This window comes from Manacus vitellinus, unplaced genomic scaffold (assembly GCF_001715985.3).
Source record: "Manacus vitellinus isolate BGI_N305 unplaced genomic scaffold, ASM171598v3 scaffold_13_pilon, whole genome shotgun sequence".
NCBI lineage: Eukaryota > Metazoa > Chordata > Aves > Passeriformes > Pipridae > Manacus > Manacus vitellinus.
Window position 1 is genome coordinate 4,618,536 of NW_021938999.1, and position 23,511 is coordinate 4,642,046.

Below are 23,511 nucleotides of genomic sequence, written 5' to 3' on the forward strand. Positions count from 1 at the left end.
TAATCAGTCCAGCGGGTAGAGAAAAACAAGGGATGAGATTTATTTTGACTTGAGAAGGACTACTGATGTGATCCTGTACACGTAAAATAGGAAGACACGGTTAGGTGAAATTAATGTAGAGTAGATAAAGAGCTGTTTGAAAGCCTGTGCAGCTATCCTTAGCTTTTTGCCAAATATGAGAGGAGAAACCAAATGAGGATTTGGATGAATCCTGTTGAGATTTTACTTAATCAGGACTGTTATATCAGTGACATAATAGACAATATCCTTTAAAATACCAGTACAATGCAGGTTACAATAATCAGAAGGAGGAGGAGAAAGATATAATTTAAGATTTCTTGACAAATTTGATAAAGGATTTGTAATCTATAGGATGAAATCCAATAAAAAGCGATGCAGAATAATTCATTTGTAGGACCAAAGAATGTAGACATACAAAATGGACAGTGATGGCTAATGATCTGTGCTGCAAAAACTGAACTGAGACTTGAGATCTGATCTCACAAGTGCAAGTTAACACAGTGCTCACGCAAAAAGGCAAATACCTTGCTGGGATGCCTCAGTAAGACATGAAGAATCCAGTCACACCTCAGCCAGCAGATAATTCTGAAACTAAACAAGTACTGTCTCAGCTGATACCTTCAGGTCTGGACTCCAGAGAGGAGAGCAACAAGAAAAGAAGAAAAATGACATGTGAAGAAAGGTTTACATACTGGGAACAGTACAGGGGGAAGGAAGATGGGGTGATTAAAAACCCATAAAAAATTGCCAAAATCTTCAGATGGGACTTTGAATATGAAGGTTAATAATTTTTTAATTAACTAATCACCAACTTCATTCTTTTTCACTTTCATTGGAGTAGGAAAAAAAAGTAACATACTTACTTATCAACACCAGAGATAAAGGAGAGGAAAAAAAAGTGGTTAAGAGGAGGAACTGTGAAAGAGTAAGGAGACTGCCCAGGGAAATGACAGGCACTTGTTTAGGGCTGGTCATACGTGTGCAAAGATCTAAGGTGATGTGACCCACCTGGAAGCTGTCTGGATCACTCCTGTCAGTTCCAGGCTGGGAACCATGGTTAGGGAGAAAAGGGGGTGGTAATTGTGGTAGCTATAGGAAACAACTCTTAGGAAAGCATGACAACCAAGTGTCAATACAGCTGGGCACATATGATGGAAACATTTAGGCCTGATATTCACAATGGGATTTGATCACTCACACCCAAAAAAAGCTGTATGGTCTGCTGAAGGTGTAGTTGATGTTGCTTTAGGGCAATTTCAAAGGGATGTAAAGTACATTTTTGCCTGATACTGCAACGTTTGCGATAGCATTAACACACTCTGCAGGGGGATCCTGGATAGGGTACATGCTAGACAATCTAGTTTCATCATTGCATCTAACTAGAGAGAGTTTATTTTTTTTAACCACACAGATGGAACAAAAATCAAATTGGGATGCCAGGATCCTTTCCTGCCTCCTGGCCAGTAGGGCTGAAATTCCTCCCTATGTCTGGGAAAAGTGAGAAACCTGGCTGGCTGCCAGCCTGCAGATTAGGGCTGCTGAGGTGCTGTCAGCAGCAGTCTTGGTGGTAAATATTCATGAGCCAAAATGTGCCAATACTCATGTTTGGCGAATTGCATATTCAATGTTATTATCTATACCATTTTGTAAAGGTCATCCTGGCATCTAAAGTCAACCGAAATGACTGATCCAGTGTAAAGAATCACCATTCTTTTAGAAAGTGTGAAACCTGTGCATTTTTGAGTAGTCTATGTGGACCACTTGTAAACACTTCTGTTTCTATTATCAGGTGACAGTCCCAACATATAGAGTGGCTTTAATTTAGCAGGAACAGCTGTTGGTCCTGTCCAGACTTCCTTGATTCTTGCTATGCCTTATTTGACTTTGAGAGCACAAAAAACTGCATCTAGAATCTCATAATTTCAGTCCCTTGTACAATGGGTTTTTACCTGCAATGCGACGCAGCAAAGCTGATGGCTTTCCAGTTTTTTAATATTGAACACATTTAATAAAAAAAATTAAAACTCACTATACTTAGCTTTAGTTCATGAACTGCTTATTTTGGGATGGGGCAGGGAAATCCCATATTAATTTTCAGCAACAGGAAGGTATAGCTGTGGGTGAATTTCTGTCAGAGCCGAGGAAATGATTTTTTAAGCTACAAGAATTCAGTGTTGCAATGTCATAAGAGCATGTAGTTATTATTCTGAATGCTATGCAGGCTGTAACATAAGAGAGAAAAAAGTGCTCACGAGGAACATATTGAATTATAATAAATCTGTCTCGTCTGGAGACAATGATGATCTGGCACATTTTGTCAAGTGGCAGTCACATAGAATGCTGTGCGCTGCATACATATTACTGCATTAGCAATAGACAGTGAGAGTGTGGCACCAACAGGGAAAGTGCTCAGACAGATAGGTTGATCATTTGTATTCCAGAGCTCAGCAAGCGCTCAATTCACTGATCCAAACCAAACATGTTGAAGTCAAGGCCTGTTTCTATAACAGGTTTGATATACAGCTGAGCAGTAACTGAATCAAAACAGCATCTCACTTTTGCTGTCTGGTGCCGTACTGGGTGGTGAAAGCAAGTGAAGCTTTTCCTGGCACTGGGGGTATGTTGTATGCAAATGGACCATCTCAGTGGTAAATCTTTAATGTGGCAGACAGAACATTAATTGCACAGGTCCCCAGGATTGTGTTGCACGCCCAGTTTCCTTAAGTTAAATTATTCCAACGATTCTTCTCTTGATGGAGAATTCCAGTCACTGCAATCCTACTGTGTGCCATAAATTAACTCTTCTGCTGTTCAGCTTCAAGTCCTACCTAAATCCTGGGGTAAATGCCATTCTTATTCACAGTGTGTATCTGAGACAATCCAGAGTGTTTGCTACAATTCATATTAATATTCTGAAATACAATCTAATCAGTAATGTGATATGATAAAGTATGTCTACATTTACAACATCTCCTTTTTTGTAGGATACCAATTCATCTTATGAAAATGAAAAAGCTACTCATTCAAATCTTTAAACAAGTGAATGCCTGAAGTGTTCTTCCTCTACATATTATAAAATTAGTTCCTGACATGCACAGTGAGGAAGGATCAGCACTTTGCCCTTTGAATCAGTACTATATTGAGGCCATATAAACACAGACAGATGTGCACGCACAAGTACTGACAGCCTTTGCTCTGGCAGCCTGCACTGAGATAATTTTCCCTTTAATTTCTGCCCATAATTTAGTACGAGTTTAGCTTGTGCCATGAGCAGGGTACAGCAATTCACCAGAGTCAGGGGTTAACAGCATCACAATTCAGTCCTTTATTTTCTCCAAACATTTTCACTTCTTCTTAATTTACACTCATCTCCATATATAGGTGAAGAACTCTCAGAAAGAAACTCCTCTCAAGAGTTGCTCAAATTTCTATATATGTGTAATGAACAGTCACTTCTACTTTCCTAGGGGGCATTTTAATGTAGTCCTTTGCATTGGAATGAAGATGCACTATTTTAAACAGATTAGTCCTATTTGTAAGATGAAAAAGAAAACTCAGTCCTTCACAAAAAGCAAAGCTCAGCATCTACTAAGACAGATTTCATTTGATAGTCTAATACCTTGGCTTTGCTCCCGTGGTTTCTTATTACAGTATACTTTCATCCTTCAAGAGAAGTGGTCCTCTTGAAAACGCAGCAGGTAAAAAAGAAAAGCAGGTAACAAAAGGGACACTTTTAATAAAAAGACTGAAAAAAATGTGGTCAAAGAAGAGGATTGTATAGAAAAGAAAGATTGCTTATTTTCCAAACTGAGATTATTTTTGGGCTCCAGTGAATCGCCTCTTCAACAATACATATGAGAAGCAGGTAGGAAGTGCAAGACTGTCCATAGTAACAAGTAAGTAAGCAACCCATATGTTTCTGCCAAGAACGACTGGTAGAAGGGATGCCCTCTGAGACCAGATGTATGCTCAAGGCAAGCAGCAATTGGAACAGAAATGGTGAAAAATGCTTATTTTCATGGTTTAGTCAAAAAATTGCATAAACAAACCAGCTGGACTACACAAAAAAAGGAACAGTTCATATCATAAAGCCAAGAAAACCTAAATCCAAATGGAAAGTACTCCCTGATCAAATGGCTGTGGGTTAAGCACAACATAAAGAGGAAAATACATCTAGTAAACATTCTTGTCAGCTTGACTTAGTTAATCTAAATGCTTGGAAACACAGAAGTGCCTTCAGGTATTCAATGACCTGTCTACTGGATTTGGGCTTGCAGTATTGAACACGGGTTCAGTCTATGGCTAACTCGAACTTCTACAACAAAAGTAAGGGACAAAAAGTACTTTTGTGCAAATCCACCTGCTTGTAACTTGTTTAATACTCAGCTCAGCAGGTTTTAATTTTTCTGATCACTTAAAAGAGAATGTCTGTTGTTTGAACATATAAAGCTCCTTGTAGGAATAGGATGCTAGTGTGCAAGCCACATAATATTTGGAACTGTTAATATTACATTCATTAAAGACAATTTATGACCTAAACTGTCCCCTGCAATTATGCTTTGCATTACTAAATCTTTTCCAGACTCTCATCAGTTAACTTCCAGGGGAAATTATTTTAAGGTATATAAAGATTGTGACTAATTTTTTTCTTCAGAGCCTGGAAAAGACCTGTTGGAGCAGGTCTAGATGAGCGCCACAGAGATTATAAGAGCTGGAGATTTTCAGTCTGGGAAAGAGAAGATTCCAAGGAGATTTTATAAGAAAGATGAAGACGTATAAGAGAGATGGAGACAGACAGTTTAGCAGGACCTGTTATGAAAGGACAAGGGGAAATTGTTTCAAACCAAAGAACAGTTGATTTAGGTTAGACATAAGGAAGAAGTTTTTTTACAATGAAGTAATTTTTATAATGGTAAATGCTGGAACAGAGAGGTGGTAGATACCCCACCCCTGGAAACATTCAAAGTTAGATTGGACCGGTCTCTGAGAAACCTCACTTGCAGGGGGCTTGGACTAGATGACCTTTGGAGGTCCTTTCTGATTAAAACTATTTTATGATTCCATGATTTATGTGTTTCTGTATCTCTCATTAACGCACTTGTGTTCTTAGGCAGGAGGAATCTCTGAAATGGCCTCCATAGTGATACAAAAAGATCATTTGGAGGCACCAATATTCAAGTGTCAGCCAATTTCCGCTTCTGTCCATACTCTTAGGAGAAAGAGGAACAGAGAGGGAATTGTAATACCTTTTAAAGTCATCTATTCATCCCCTGGGGTACCCTTGTGGAGGTACTGCTACTTGGCCCTTCTAATGCAGTACCATACCTAAAGGTAGTTGTTATAAAAACCCAACATCATGTGTTTAACAGTGCAGTCATTTTTAGGACTGCACAATATCAGCTTGAAGAAGTTTCTTTATAGCATATTTGGTAGCTGACTTTGTAAACAGAACAAAGTTCTTTTTTTGTTACATGAGTATGTAATCTCTAAATGTTTACAATCCAAACAACTTGAAAATGTTGGCTTTTTTCCACTTTTAAAGGTTATACACCCCAGTAATCTCCACAAATACCAAACATGTATTTAAACTTCAAATGTCTCTGGCAAAAAGTTCTGGTTTTAATCATACCCTGGAAAATGTAAATGTAGTTTCAGAGGTAACAAATGGTTTATGGCAAGACAGGTTCCGCCTTCTTTACTCCTACAAATTTGGGCTTAGAAAAAAATCATTCTGTTTAAGGGGTAAAACCCTTCATAAGTGAATAAAAGTGGTAGGAACACTTTCCCTGTTAGCAGATGGCATTTTAATGGCTCTAGATATGGCTCTAGATATCTCTCTCCTTGGATACAAGAGTTATAATTTCATTACAGTGTTCTGAAAAATGGTACAGAGACATTCCAGGGTCTATAAAACCTGCAAATGCAGCAGTGATACTTATGCCAGCTTTTCCCTTTCCTCAGACTTTATGTGAAATAAAATAGATGTTATTGGTTGGAACATTAGTATCTGATCAAGTTGCTGAAATGACATGATTTGACTCTGCGTACTTGCTTGCACTTCAGTCATCAATGCTGTGATTTGTGAAATGGTGTATATTCTGATCCCAAATCTCTGTTTCTCTGAATAGCTATACAGGTGGAAAAAAGGGCTGGGGAGATGGGAAGGAACTGTATCAACGTGAATTGTTTCCTATTGCCTCTCTAGATCCCCTCAGTTCTTCCACATCTGTTCAAGCTGTGCATGGGTTTTATTTACCAGTCAAGTGGTAAATACAAATATGAAATAGCAGGTAACAACTTGACGCTCACCCAGTGGTTTTTGGACAGTTTCTTTCCCCTCTAAATTAATGTCTTTTCCCTAAAGGCAAGATTAGTGAGGATCAGAAGTGAGACTAGAAGGCATTGAACTGCCCACAAGACTAAATTCTTATTTTTTCACATGTGTGTAGAGAGAACTGATGAATGATCAAAATATTTGCTCTGAAAGCTTATATAATTAAAATCATGTCTCATCTGCCTTTAATATATATTGATCTGCTTATTGAGATTGGTTGATTCTATCCTTTTTACTGATAACATCACTGGCTGTTTGGTAGATGTGGAAGAAAATCAGACGTTTAGGAAATAAAATATAAAGCATTTTAAATTCTAGGTTTTCCTTCATAATTATGTTTTTCTTCAAACTCCGTGTTTAAGGCTTGGTTGTAATTACTATTTTGATAAGGAAGTATAAATAAGACTACATCAATGTGTAGTATGTATTAGGGTAAACCAAGGCAACTTATTCTTTTATCATAGAGAACTTAAAAAAAGGACAGAATAATATTGATCACTGTTTTGATTTTTAATGAATATTATTTTTGAAAAATAAATCTGATGGTCCACTCCTCCATAAAGCATGTGAAATATTAACTCAGTTTATTAGAAGAAGGTTAAAATATTTGCTATCTCTTTTATTTAATATATTTATAAAATATATATTAATATATTTATAAAATATATATTAATATATTTCATAAATTGCTTATGGGTTTCTAAAGCACAGGAAAGTGTCAAACATGCTTTCTGCTACAGGAAAACACACATCAGTCTCAGAAATGTGCATGTATCATATAGACCAATAATTTTTAAAACTGGTGATGAAATATAGAAATTTACTCTAATTTACAAATATTTTGCATCAGGAAAATATATGAAGGCAGACTAAATCTTGGCAGTTTATATATGCTATCAGTTTGCTTTAATTGAGGAAAAGACCTCTATATAAGGCCACAGAAATTATTTGTAGATAATTGCTAATGACTTAGTGATGATCTCCACAGACTGAGACTCTAGACATCTGTTACTTTTTGCCACACTGTCAGCCATCTTGATCAACAGATTTGAAAAATCAGAAAATTGCACAGTTTTGTGAAAACAGTGATAGACCTACATTTTGTAAGATGGTCTGTGTGAAAGTTGAACATTTAGCTTGAACAGTATGTCAGAAAAAGGCAAAAATATAAAAAGAAAATATTTGCAAAAAAAGTCTCTTCTTTTATTGAGACCTGTTCACATTTTATTACAAATTGACTTGGTGGAATTTTAGTCAAACAGCCTCTCCCATATGATTCAAATAAAGATTAAACCTTGGCAGCAGAATCAGACCTGTTCCCAGGAATAATTCTCCTGGGAAGTAAGTGGCACCTTCCAGGCAACTGTTTCTATTCACCAGTCCCGAAGTTGGGACAAACAGATTGCTCAATTGAAACTTTAGTTTTAGAGCAGTGCATAATGTATGCTAAAGGGCTCAAGGAAATAAACAGAGGATAATGGATCCTTTGTCCTGCTGTAGCTGTGTACTATTGGCAAATAGTTGAATTCTGACTGATTTTCTCCTAATATCTCATTTGTGTGTTTTTAACCTTGGCTTTGCTAGTGGACTTTTAAATCAGTAGTGGACAATATTCTACTAAATTTGAGTGTTTATTCTGCAACTTTAAAGCTATTGCGTGCAACTTGCAGAAGGGTTTATTTTGTTAGTTCTCCCAAGTGTGTAAATACTATTAATGACTAACTGTTCCCTCTACTAGATTACTGACTTAGCAATACTGTTTACTTCTGATCATTTTTTCTTCATCTTAAACAGTAAGATTCTTATTTTGTGTCCTCCTGCCACCCCAATGGAAAATATTTTCAGGGCCAAAGCCTATTTTGACCTGTCTCCTGCAAACCACAGAATCTGTAGATCAGTATTTGTGGAGTTTTGTCACTTTCTACAAAATCTGCCCTGACTAGTCATGCTAACAGAGGTTTCCAGCTGCCTTCGTGATGCATACAGATGTAAAATACCAATATACAAAGACATAAAAGGTAAAATAAAAAAATTGACCTGATATAAAATACTATATATACATACGTATTTGTATTTATAAATAGAAATTACTAGCCCATGCATTTTTTTTCTGAAATGCTAAGCAGTCAACTTTTTTTTTTTGGTACATTATTTAGTCAATTTCCTAAAAAACATAAATGATCCTATGTTATACTCTGCCACTGTCCATCTGTAATTTGTACATTCTCTTTAATTTCTTACCTTACCACCTTATAAATACCTACTACTTGACAGGACTTTTTAATACATATATAATGTATTATCTCTGCCCATGTTTGAGGTTTAATGTCATTTTTAGTCCAAGAAGCTGACCAAGAGACTCTCATTTCATAGTATTTTTTTTGCTTGTATGAAGAACACATCTATCACTGACAACAGTGCCCAGCTATCTGTGTTCAAATATGTATGTGTTGTTATATTCAAATTGCCTTTTCTCAGACATGACTTGTAGTTCCGGTGCGTTTTATTTTGAGGAAAAAAGAAATTGTTAAACTTCTAAATGATTATGTCCAATTCACTATTTGTTGGTCTGCTGTTTGTGTTCATTATTTCAACCATGCTTGTCCACCAAACATGACCCACAAAATATGCTCTCACACTAATTAAACTAGGTGGAGACACATTTTGTCATTGACAGTAAAAGTTGACTCACTTGACATTGTTAAGTCCATTTTAGAATACACTGTCTTCCAAATCTACTAGAATTCTGCTTATTTTTGTATACAGTGTAAATTTCTTAGAACAACATTTTGATGCACACAAATAAACTTTTAGTATGGGTGGCTTGTAACATAGGGGAAGAAATATGTTTTTTTCATTGTGTATTTCTTAGTTCATTAATTTATGTGAAGCACTCTATAAGCTAATAGAAAAAAAATTGAAAATGACTACAATTTCAGGTCAAAGTTCATCTTGAAAATAAAATTTCTGCTTTTTTTTTTTTTTTTAAAAGAGAGTATAACCAGCTATCAAACATAACTTCCAGAGGGCAGGATAAGTCTCAGGCGGGCAAAGTCTTTAAATATGGGCAACAATCTAAGTAGATGGAGGAATCATTGCCTGAAAGCAATAAATGAGATTAGGCTGAATGACCACTGTGATCCCTTCTAACCTCCCTTACCCTGTGAAAAAGAAAATTACTCTCTGATTTTCCTGTGGCAGTCTGGTCTATCACAAACTGTACATTAGACTGAGACACATAAAACCACAAAAGCAAATTGGAAACCAATATTTTTACTAGAAAATGCAAGAGATGTTAAAATGTTAATATCCAGTTATATGCCTGTCTGTACGACATGTGCCAAATCTTCAAGAATCCAGAACTTGAACTTGTAGTGATTGAATGCAATAAAAGATGGTGAAAATGTGTCCTTTAAACACATAATTGGCCATGTTGCACTATGAATTTTAAATGTTGCCTACCTTAGGTCTGCTTAGCAGTTGGTTCATCTTTTTTCTGTGAATTTGGTCTCAGTTATTTAATGATTGTTACCGTCTCCTTTGTGTCTCAGCACTGACATTGACCCAGCCTATTCACCCACTACCTGTCTTAAAAAGCTTACTTAGGAACTAGGTTTTGTCAGAATTTGTGCAATACCCAGCATGACTGTTAGATGAGGACCTAACACAAATTGTGAATATATAAAATATGGATGCTGTTCATGTCTTTAGGCATGTTCAGGGATGAGGGGAAGGTCAACATAAAATCTAATTTCTACCTGAATTGCTCATTTAAAAAAATTAATCTACTTTAATAGTACTAAGATTTCATACTGAATTTTAAAGTCACGGCTGAAACTGTAAAGTCCATATAGGGCCTTAAATTCATGGGCTTTGTAAAGGAAAGGGATTTTTTAACTATACTTTAATCTTTCAGTGGTGGCTTTGAGAGCTGAAATCATCCTTGCTGTCAATAGGTGTAATTAAAAGGAAGAATGATTGTGGAAAGGTGAATTATCTAGCTTTTTGATGAAGAAAGTAAAATAAAGATCCTGGATCTAATATACCATAATTAGCAGCAGTTTTAATTGGAAGCAAGTGCTAATAACCCTGGAATGTTAAGTAGGTTTTAGCTCCAAGCCCCCAAGACACTGTCTGTGCCTTTCTGTAGCAGTGCACACCAAGCCTGCAATGCACTGCGGAACTCTCAGCTCCCCAAGAGCAATAATGTTGACCTAACTGCACCTCCAGGGAAACTTTATCTCAGCTTCAGCCTCATAATATGGTTTGGTTGGCATTGTGTGATGCATTACCACCTGCTTACCACCAAGTTCTTTTGGCTCTCTTTTTATGTAGCAAGCTGTGTTTTTCACCTCTTTGAAAAGTGGTGACCCTACTTCCTTCAACTTCCTGTTAACTGTGACATTTTTCAAGATAGTAGGGAAGGTAGAGTACCAAGGGACTTGATTTTAAGAGGTAAGTGGCCAAAATAAGCACTAAGACTTTGATGCTGGGTGTCTTGATTTGTTCATGCTATAACAGGGGAATGGATTCCACTTCTTTCAAAAAGCTATTTTGAACAGTCAGACTAAAAAGAAGACTACTACTTTCCAAGACTACCTTTGTTCCTTCTGGTTTCTTGTTTTTTCACTACAGACTGAAAACAACCACCCTATCTACACAAAGTTGTGCTGGCTTTATGAAGCATCTAGAGTGGACAGAAAATATTTTTATATACGGAAACCCATACAATTTCTTCAACTCCATTAGTAATCTTTCCACTAATATGACTGGATTCCACTCTAAACACTTTTGTGAAGCAGGTCTTTATAAATGTACATGCCTAAAACTACAATCCATTATCAGACATTACTGTTCAATGTTGTTTAATGAACTGCAAGTATTCTACAGGAATATCTTCAGTTAAGCTCAGAATTGAGGAGTGAGTCTATATTTCATAGAATCATTGAATCATTTAGAGTAGAAAAGACCTTTAGGTTCAGACAGTCCAATTGCAATCCTAACGTTGTCAAGCTGACCACTCAACCATGTCCCAAAGAGCCCCATCTACACATTTTTAAAATATCTCCAGGGATGGTGACTCCAGGTTGGGAGAGATTTGGAAAAGTGTCAACCTCCAAATCGTAACACAAATGAACATATAAATCATATTTCTAAAGGAAATGTCTATATAATTTCACTTTAATAATGTCTATATAATTTCAGTCAACTCATAATTTGAGTTGACGGTTAACTTGGTTTTTTTTGAAACTAGATGAATCTTTGCCAATAAATAAATCTTTTTTTTTTTTTTTTTGAAGTTATGGTCCAGAATTGCAAATCATGTAGAGTAGCAAAATTGCTCCATTACCTTTCAGTATGTTCTGCTTAAAATCCATATCTATGTTCATACAATTTTGCAGCCTGAGCTTTCTGCATGTTTGCATTATAGAATATTCTTTGGAAACAAGTCTCTCAAGCACAGAAAAGCTCCAAGATGGAATTTACGCAAGGATATCTTTAGTATCATACACTATAACTGCTGAACACTGAAAAAAGCTCTTCATATTTATTATTATGACCACACAGTATAAATCACTAATCAATGTTATAATGATTAGATCTATAAGGCTAGAAAATGTTGGAATGATTACTATGAATTAAAAAGTCAATAATATGCAGCTGTAAAGATACTTTTTCTGTTTCTTATACTAATTGCCTTCTTAGAGCTATATAATCTATTTCCTGAGAACTCGAGCAAGCAAAACCAGCAGGAATTGCATCCATAAAAAGAAAAAAAAAATAAGGGACACTTCATGTAGGCTCCTACATGAAATTACATTTTGATGTCCCTGATTCATGTGCTCGAGATCATTGTACTTCTAGTGGATTTTTTGTTGTTGCTGTTCGTAGATTGCTAATGAACAGAAACTGAACAAATACTGTAGATTACTATATTGTGTGAGGATTTTCTAAGGGGATGTCTCTAAGGTAAATACTGGGTTGTTTTTAACTAGGCAAACTCCTAAGCAGTATAATCAATCTATACACCCAAACCTGCAGAGAAATACAGCAAGATCCAACAATAGATCCAAAAGAGTTTTCATATTTTCATGTGGAAATCCACCCACATAACAGAGAAAAGAAATTAAGTATTTTTTTATTAAAATGTTCACACTGTTTCATATTTTATTTATTTTGATGAAAAAAAAATCTACTCATAGAGTTTAAATGCTTATAGATCAATGGAATTTTAAATCAGAAAGTTAATGTCTCTGCAGGTGACAATGGGTCTGACTGCATATAAAGTATGTGCAGCTGACAGACACATATGGTTCACCAACATCATATACCAACATCAACTGAAATATTCTTTGTTTTACTATCAAGGCACTGTAAATGTCTTTTGGGAATTAGAACAAAAATAACCAGGGACTAAGAATTTTCCAGCTACTTTCTTATATCAGTAATGTAGAAGTTAATTGAGTTGGTTTTGTTATACTGAAAAAAGTACCATCCCAGCTAACTGTCAGCAAACAACCAGTGTTGATATAAACTTTCACCTCTTGGAGGCAATTTCTGCTTCTTATAAAATATTACTGTTGAAGCCTCATTGTCACTGTCACCTACTAAACCCCAAATGCCAGACTGTAAACTCTCCCTGTCCTGCGACATTGTCATGAGGTGTCTAGTTCAGTGTAATTCTCTGTAATTCAGTTCATGTACAAAGGACATGAACTCCTGATATAACCAGTGTTTCTTCTTGAGTACGCTACAGAAGTCATTATCCCGCGTCCTCCAGCACCAGCTCGTGTCTTGGGAGTGGTCATCTATTCTGACTCTCCAACCTCTAGGAGGGATCACATACAGAGCCAACACTCGATTTTTATCTTCTTCACCTCCTGGGATAAGGATCAAGCGTAGTTTACAGATGAACAGCCCAACAGGCTGTTTTGATTAGCTTAAGCTGATGTATTGACTACTCCTAAATAAAGCAGGGCAGGAATGGTTTTTTAGCTCTCAGGTTTTGTCCTGTTGCACATTGGTCAGACTTTTCCCCTTCCCAAATACAGTTGTCTCACATCTTTAGGAATAGTCTCTGACATATACAGCACATCCAAACAATGTTCAAACATAATCTGAAAGAGCAGTACTTTACCTGAGTCAAATTTGTGTTAGGGACCGTGCTGATATTTAACCAGTGTGGATGTTTGTGAGCTATGCACTGTTTACCAGTACATAGCCACAGAGCCTACGCTCAGTTCTGCTGCTATTTAAATAAATGTCTGTGTGAATGGGCACCTATGTGGTCCTGCTCCCAACATGTTCAAATAACAAGAGTTTAAGCAGAGCCCCAGAGTCCTCAGCTGGACAAAGCCTCTAGGTACTGGGCCCTACACAACTTTTTTCTACACAAAGCATGCCTCACCACAGCGAGTCAAGAGGATTAGTTTGTGTGCAAAAGCTAGCTTGGAGTTAGCTTGGAGCAAAGAGAAACTTTAGCCACAGAAAAAAATAGTGATGAGAGAACCTTGTGTCAGCACAACCAAGTGAAAACAAAACTGCATTATCCTCAATGGTATTGCAGATATGATAGCGATGACAGATCAACAAATTTCGCTCCAACTTTGATCCTGTTAGTATCACGGACCTGAAAATCGAAAGAAGTTAACAGTCTCTCAGTTCAAGGACCAGGGTAAAATAAAATAAACTAAAAATATTGACTTTCTATATTTACTTCATAAAAAATACCAGTAAAGACACTGGAATTCTAAGGAGGTTCCCTCAGTTGAAAATATGTTAGTTCTGGTTCCTGGCCTGCAAGGGCATCCTGTCACTAGGCCAAAAGGGGTAATTGTGTCCATTGTGCTTCTGAATTATACAGCAAATTAATCAATGCTTCCATCATCTAATTGCTACAAGAGAATTAGAAAAAATTAAAACCATATATATATAAATATCCTTCTTTGTTTCAGTTATTCCAATGATTTACATATATTTAGCCATTTGTTAAGCAGTTAAAGAAACCAATAAGGTGAGGAAAGGGGGCTCATTTTGAGCACTGTAATGAAGCTCCTTAGAAGTATAAATGGAGAAAGATGAGAAACCTAATGTGGAGGTCTCTTTTTCTGCCCTTCTCCAGTAGGTCTGCTGCCTGTACTTTATTTTTAAACTGATATATGGAGGGAGAAAGTATATGTTTGGGCATATCTACTCTGATAAGACTTAAGAAGATGTAGCTCACAAAAGCTTATAAACTAAAAATCAGGGCTAATGGGAACACAACACAGATGATGTGGACAACAGTGAAGACAGAAATAAGATGGGAGAATTTCAATTATTGACATCCCTATCCTGTGCTGTGTGTTCCAATATCTCTTGTTCAGTCTTCCTGGCACCAAAGGTGGCGTGTGCAGGAGAGCAATAGAAGCAGAAGTGGCAGCAGGTGGTGTGCTCCACACAGCATGTGTTGGAAATTGCCTAAATGAAGCTCTGGGTGTGCTGTTGGGTAGCAACAGCTACCAGGTTTGAAGTGAGGCGAACAACAAGCTGAAGAATTAAGTCTAAACAATTTTGCACTGCTTATGAATGGCAAATTAGCAGTATGAAAAAACAAACAAACAACACAAACTCAAAAAACCTCAAAGACCGTGTTTAGGAAGAATTTTCTTTGCATTCCTTGGTCCAACAATTTGGCATTTTGTACTGAAAAAGAGTGACAGAACAAGCTATTTATGTTATTTAAAGTGCTCTATTTTCTTGCTTGTTTTTGTGTTTTTTTTTTTTTTTGTCCTTGAACTAGTTATTTACCTGACTATTTCAGTAAGCTGAGCTAGCAGATGTTGAATATATAGTAAGGAAATTGGCCATCAGAACCTGCAAGGACTGCCTTAGGAAGTAGCACAACACAGCATCATTCTTGGAAGACACCTACTCCTCTATAACCTAGATTACGATTTAGTATGCAAAGCCTGCTTTTTCCTTTCATTGATCCATAGTGAATTAAATGCCAGACTCAAAGCTGGCACTTGGAGCCTACAGTGAAATTAGGCTGATTTTTCTTGCAAGTCAATGCAGTAGCTGGGAATTTTCCAGTAAAGTCGACTTTTACTTAAAAAAATTATGAATGTCGTTTCCTTAGAAAGTGAGGAGAATGTGCATTCTCAAGAAAAAACAATTCAATTTGCTGAATTTACAAGCACTTAATAAAAAGTAGAGATTTTTAAACTCATGTCTATATTAACAAGCAGTGCAGATCAGTGGAAGCAGATGTGAACAATGAAATAGTGATGAGGAACTATTTTACAAATATACATTTCATACTTTTTCCTGGATCACATGTTCCAACTTAATGTGATTCAGAAGATTCGAGCTCAAGTTCCCAGAGTTCTGATATGAGACTGATGTCCAGGTGACTGTCAGAAGTGCATTCCTGAACTAAATCACTTCTGTTGATGAGTCTTAAGTTACTTTTTAGGTTAGGTTAACCTGGCCTACGTTACCAGCTGCAGAACCTGAAGCAGTTCATAGTTCAGTATCAGAGCCTGGAATACTCTGTTTATTTAATGTGACTTTTCAGAAGCAATATTTTAGATAATAAAACACATTATTTCTATCATTTGCAGCTTGATTTTTTTCCCTCTTCACACACTACTTACTTATATAGAACCCCAAAAGAAAAGTGTACTTTGCAGATAGATTTTATCCAAGATAAGGGCTATGTAAATGAATAGATTTTCTCAGACATACGTGATACATTTCATATGTGCTATCCTCATTTTTGTGTAAATAGGTTCATGATTAAAATTATCTAGTCAAAGATATTGTAAATTTTACAATTAAAACAAAACTAAAAAGTAATTTGAACTTAGACTAATATTAAAACAAATTTAGAAAAGGAAAATTCAAAGGGAAATATCTTGAAAATCTTATTTTTTGTCCTGGATTAGCAAAACTCCATAACATCTTGTCTGTACATGCAAATGACAGAGAACCTTTATCTTTAAACAGGTGAACAGAGAAAGTGCTATTTTCAGGTGTCTTCCAGCTCTACTTGGTTGCATTTAGATATATAAGTTTCTTTTGAGAATTTCAAATTCAGTGTTTATTGTAATAAAATTAGTGAGCTTTAAAGAAGTTTAAAGAAGTCAGTGAGGCTTTTTACAGGGTCTTAAATATCAACTTCCAGTTTATATAGAGCTGTATACCTGCTCTTTAATTCCACTGGAAGATGCAGGCAATATCAGTTTTTGCAGTATTAGCCAAAAACTAACAACCCAGAACCACAGAAATGTCATATAACAAATTATTCTCATTTTTGTAGAGACAGGTATTTGGCTATCGATCTCTCCACAATGCCCAGAGACTGGACTTAGTTTCACATGTATGTAAGCCAGAATCATTCATAGATTTCACAGAGCATTATGTGTGGTCCATATGGATACCATGTGCATGTTTTTTGTACCCATACAATGATCACCTATCATAAGATAACTTTCATTCAGTTCCCTTTGGAGTACATGAAATGTTGACAAAGGGAGCAGCATGTGCTGAACATTAATTGGGACCAGACAAACTCATTACTTTCTGAAAGATGTAGTTCATCAATAAGGAACCATCTGCATTGTATTTACATAAGTTACTACTGGTTTTGCTTTTAATACCATGCTGGATCCTCGACAAAATAGCAAGATATTCCTAATACAACCACTTCATTTATACATCCCATTGAACAAACCAGGTGGTAAAGATGTATGACTGTGAGTTAAAGATTAATTTATTTTTCTGATGGTCAAAGGAGTTTCTGTCAAAGAATATGGAAAAAAATGTAGTAAAATGTAAGAATCTTTTATCAGTGAAGTGGAAAGATCTTCTAGGTCAGAAAGCTGTCTCAGGTTGTGACAACTAGTACATATTTAAGGAAATAATATAAGACCAAGGCAGTTCCTCTCCCAGCTTTTGATATTTGGAAACTCAGATGTTTCTTTAGCCAAGAGGGTATCTATGGTACCATATGTGATAGTCTGTGATAGGTCTTCCATAACCTTTCCAACATTGCTTTGCCTACATATGCTTTTTGACATGAATGATAACTAACCTTTTGGTGTTTTCAGTTTTCAGTTTTTTTTTACTTTGCATAATTCTCTCCAACTTCAACTATATATACTCCTGTATTATTTTATGAGAAAAATGTCCTTATGCCCCTGTGCCTAGTCCTATGGAACTTATTGTGTAAACTTGAGGAATGCTAGCTCAAATTTTGTTTAGTTGGCTTCGGTTCTGTTCTTCTCCCTACTGCTGGTATACAAAGTCACCTCAAACTCACTCCACCCTTATTTAGGTAGCATATGAAGTTTGGAATTGTATGTGAGTATATCTCACCTACAATTAGTATACTTTGATACTAAATATTTGGTAGTAGAGAATTCTTCCTGATAAGTGTGCTTAATTTTGTTTTCATCCTCAATGTATACAATCTTTTAATAGTAGATTTTAAAATGAAACCTACCATTTCTGAGGTTTTATAATTGATTGATAGTGAGAATTTATTACTACATTTTTGTGAATAGGAAATACCTCTTTTTTACTGGGCTTGGTGTGGACAATTTCTGTTTTAATTTCATGCCAGATATGGTGCAGATCATATAGGAGGGTCATGTTGACATTTATTGACATCCTAGTTTATTGAACAGTTGGAATAAAATTGTTACTACTGAAAAATTACTCCACAGTTGGCTAGTACCTTTTTTTTTTCTCAAAGAAATTATATATAACATCTATTGATTAGATAAAACTATTCTAAAGTTAACTTTACTGTTAACAATAGTGTAAACCCTGTACAGTTCATTAGTTTCTGTCCATTTTTACAAAATATCCAATGGTTCCTGAGGATAAAAAAATCTGAAGACCCTTTCAGAATCTTTGCTTTTGTTGTCCTGATGGTTAAAAAAATAAATGATTGAAATTTTCTGGAGAAGGAGCAGTAGAGAAAAGTGAAAAACCCCAGTCAATTTGCATTACTTGCTGGGACTGTGCAGTGCTCATGAAACAAATTAGATACTGACAAATATTACAGATGTAATGATGAGCTACATGGTAGAGTACACACTGTAAAAAACATATCTTAATTAGCAATGTGGGTACACTAACTGCACTTGATGGGCTTGGCAGGCTTACATTTGCCTACTGTTAAAAGGAGTAGTTTGTCACTTTGTACTAGTGCCTTTATTGTGAGTGGAACCTTTTTTTCTGGTTTAGTATGATCAGATATCATGTGGTTCACACTGCAGATGCAAAAGGAATTTTGCTAATCTAAAGAAGGAGAAAAATAAGCATAGAAACTTCAGTTCTTTCCAGCACCATATTGCAATGGTTTATTGTGACTGTGGAACTACAACTTTGCAGTAGATCCTCATTTCACTGGAAATCTCTAATACCTGAGTTTCTAAACAAAATAACACCTATGGCGTAACATTTCTAGACAGCTTAACAGGAAAAGTAGCTTAACACTATTTCATTTTAATTTGGAATACTAATACAAAATAACTAACATAACAGTTTTCAAAGTTCAGGTAAATCCATTTGAAAAAAGAAAAGGCAAGGTGGTCTTGGGAACTGTTTTTTTTGGTCTTACACGCATATACCCTATAGTCATGATACGGTGTTATTATAATACTGTATCGTGTCACCAGTCAATACTGACATTATGGAAAGAAGTATTTTGTCCTAGACTTGCAGGAACAATGACAACGTGTAGGGGATGTTCTTTAATTAGGTCATAACTTTGTCAGTCTAACTTCCCCAGGGATCATCTCCCAGTGTTGCTTAGAATACAGGTCTTTGTTTCTGTCTTGCACATTTCCACCTCCTAGCATGAGGGGGGTGGGCAGCTGTCACTCTTCACCACTCCAAACCCAATTTCAGTTCCTTATTTTGACCCCTACGGTCTTCCCATCTATAGAGGTTAAGAGGTGAGAAAAAAAAAGGTTATTATTTAATTTTTCTGTGTGAAGCGGGAAGTGTTGCTGCATACTGCTATCTTTACCTGAATATCAATGAGCTGTTAGAAAGAATTGTTGCTTTAACCCAAACCTACCTTAATGCATGTAATTAAGTAATAAATATAGAGCATTAATGGGAATTAAACTACTCCAAAAATGTAGGATTTTCTTACTCAGAATAAATTACAGGATTTCTACTACTCTCCATTACTTATTTTGATGCCTCTAAAATTACCTTAGACAAGAGTGCTGAGTAGAAAAGTTTTTTGCACAATTTTTAATGGAGTATAAGAATCAGAACACTGAAGACTTGAAAAAATTATCCATATAGATTTCTTCTCCTATATATCTGAATATCCTATATTCAATTCAAGTCAAAATGTCTAATTCTAGAGAAATGGATGGATCCAATTCCTTTTTAGATGAGACTAGAAGGCAAACATTGCTGGTTTAGAGTTTGCAGAGGTTTTTCATTTTTCTTAATGCAGCTTATTAGAGTAAATGATCTTCAAAAGGCTCATTGTTGGAATATAAGTAAGAAGAATATTTTTGGGGTCATATCTACTCTTGCTTTAATTTTTTTTTTTGCTAGTGTGTGCATTTCTATGCATGGAATGGAAATATAGGGTGGCCATTGAGAAACATTTCTTTCTGGAAAAGAAGAAAAATAAATTTACTTGTGCAGTTTGAATCTTGGGGGCAGAAGCCTTGAAGGTTTTTTGCAAACAAGGTTGTTGACGATGGTATCTGGTTCTGCTGGTGGTCGTAACAGGCTCTGTCACTGACTCTTGTATTTATGTTACAAAATGAAACTGGATTTGCATTAAAATATAATTTTAGTTTGACTTGTTACCTGCCTCTGTATATACTGTGGGTTTTAATAATGTCTCTTTTCTCCTTGAAACACACAAAAAGAATATAAAATCATTGACAAATTGATCAAAATGTTATATTCTGATTCTGCTGTGTTAAATTTTGTCCTGGAGTTCATGTGAGTTCTCTATCAATCAACTGAGTTTGGAGAATATAACAGGTATTTTTTAATTTGGATTTTTTTTTCTAAAGCCAGTATAATTACAGAAGAATATAAATTCAGACTTGGTAAGTTATTTCCTATTTATAATATTCAGTGAGGAACCACTGTGGAAAATTTCTATAAACGATAAGAAATTCTGTCTCACTAAATTACAAGTTATATTGAATTTCCAAAGTACAGCCTCTTCAGTTAATTGAAAACACGATGAACAAGACTTTTGACAAAAATTTGGTTTTCATGAGAAAATGCTTTTTTATAGAGCTCAAACAATGGAATTCTGATGTTGGATTGTTTGGATATTCAAGAAAACAAATCCTGATGGGTATGGGCAGGATGGTCAGCACTCTTGTTGGAAAATACATTATTTCAGGCACGTATGCATTGGTCATCTATGATGACCTTCATAGAGGCATGTCAAATCAAGGAATCCTTTCCTCTTCCATTGGCATCATAAAATCATAGAATCATAGAATGATTTGGGTTTGAATGGACCATAAAGATCATCCAGCTCCAATCCCCCTGCCACAGGCAGGTACACCTTTCACTAGACCAGGTTGCTCAGAGCCCCATCCAGCCTGGCCTTCAACACTTCAGGGAGGGAGCATCCACAATTTCTCTGGGCAACTTATTCCAGTCCCTCACCACCTGCACAGCAAAGAACTCTCTCCTAATACCTAATCTGAACCTGCTCTCTTTCAGTTTGAATCCATTCCCCCTTGTCCTGTCACTTCATGCCCTTGTAAAAAGTCCCTATCCATCTTTCTTGTAGCCCAGAATCATCATAAGTATCAGTTGTGAAAGTGTTTTTATGAATAGATTAAAAGAGTAGTTTATGCATGTACAAGATGTTCATAGATTAATTTTATCAACAATGGAACAGTGTGGTAGGCAGACAGCCGAGGCACCATTAATTTTGCATTGAAGCTCAAAGGTTGTACTGGAGAATATCAATGGCCTGAGAAATTTTTAGTGATAGCTTTCAAACATGCTTGTTGTTTATTTATCAATAGTGGTATTTGAACAACCAGCTCAGTATAGTATGTGCTGCCCTTACTGCCTGGATATGAAGTCCTGTGCTGACTAGGCTGATTCTTTGTCAGAAAAGAAGGGCATGCTTCTGTCTTCTAATCCTGCTGACATTTAAGAGCCAGCCTACTGTGTCCTTCTTGAGTGCAGAGAAACAGAAGTTTTGCCATGTCACTTCCAAGGATGTACAATTTGCAGTAACTCCCTTCTCCTATCTTCTCCTAAGGTGTAGAATGATGGACTTTATTCCGCACAGGGAGGAACCTGCATACCTCCCTCCAAATCTGTTCTTTATTTAAATAATAATAATTTTAAAAAGTCAACAAAAATGTGCTTTCATTTAATTAGCTTTTTCTCATTACTTGTAGTGCTATAGAAAGTTAAGAAGTAAAGAGAAATCCCAGTGCCTGTACCTCCTGATTACATATCACAGAGAAGTCTTAGCTGCACCACTGCTCTGCTGCCCTGGGAGAGCTTCTGCGGATTCTACAGTATGAACAATAAGGCCACCAAGAGTCTTTCAAGCTCTTTAAGGGCCTCTGTCCTAACATTTTCATAGGCTGTATTTTCCTGTTTGCTATTTGCAAGAGGCCAGAGAGCAGTATTTTATCATACACATGCTGCCTTGTTTTTACTGAACCTTGGAAGCTGTAAGGTTTTGAAATAAGGGGTATTTCATCTGCACAGCACAAGTAGGACAGGATACTAAACTGAAGGATATTAAACTGAAACACAGTTTGAGCTGCATGTCTTTTACATCTGACACTTTAGGGTAGAGTTGATAGTACAAGTCAGGCCTGAGGCCCCAAAACCTTTGGTAGGACCTTTTAAAATGTAATTTCTCTTCTGCGAAGTGAAAAGCTACAAAGCAAAGTTGTTGCTTTCTTTTTCTGGAGAAAATAGCAGACAACAAGCATGGCTAGTATATTCCCTTTCTGCAGTAGTATGCGTCTTCCCACTATCTTAACCACGTCTGTGTCCCTTCTTTCCCTTACAGTACTTCTCCCCTTTTTCTCAGAAGATTCTTCACCTTCTTTCTCCCTTTCTTACAGGAAATTCAACATTCCCCTCTTTTTCCTTTCCTGATGCAGTAGCATTCATGCTATTTTATCTCCCTCCACATAATGTGTAACTGCTAAAATGGCCACTGTCCCAGGAAGCTGTGCATATTCCCAGGTGTATTTAGATATATATACTGACTTATTAGAGGGTTTTCTGACTGGGACATAGGTTGAGGCAGATCAAACAATGTTCAGAGCCTCTGAGGTGCTGGTGAGACAAATGCATTGCCTTTAAGATCATGAATAGGTAAGCTATGTAGGCCTGTGCTAGACTGGTGGCTCACTGATGTACAGATATGTAAAGGGCTGAAAGGTGAGATACCTAGTCCTTTGTTCAAACAAAGAGAAATCAGCTAGATGGGTGGAACTGAGCATGGATGTAGATAGTCTTCTCTCAACTGAGGAGCTGGAAACGTAAATTTGGAGTAAGGTAGAGCTCTTAGAGCTCTTAGAGCTGTGCACTGCCAAAGGACAAATGTCAAAGTTTGAAATTTTTTTTGATCATTGGGCATCCTCATGCACTTTTGGTTAGGGACAGCATGTTCGGTTCTGCAGAACATTTATCATCAACACTCTTTTGTGACAAGTTTGCAAAAACAAACAAACAAAGCAACTATAGCAATTACCATGTGTGCCTTTCTACTTGCTGCATCCAATATTAGCAATAGAACGGCCGGAACATGTCACTGTAATCTCTTAGAAAGGAAATATTTTGAAAGTTTTAATGATGTTTTTGAGGATTGAAGTCTGATACTGGAGATTGCATTGATGGACTTTTAAAGAAGAAAATATGGTTAAATTACTAACATTCCTGAATATCTCTAGGATTTGTTTTTTGAGGGTGAATGGATATTTTTCCATTTTGCACCAGAGTCCTCTAACTTTTCAATGTAAGAACGCTAATTCAAACAAAAGTAGTACTGAGCATGCATTTTTAGAGTTGCAGTAGTCCAGGCAGAAGAAATTATGTACCTGCACATATAAACTAAGGATCTTACTTTTTGTTGCCTAGAAATGTAAAGATATTTATGTTCTAAGCAGTAGGTCTGCTCT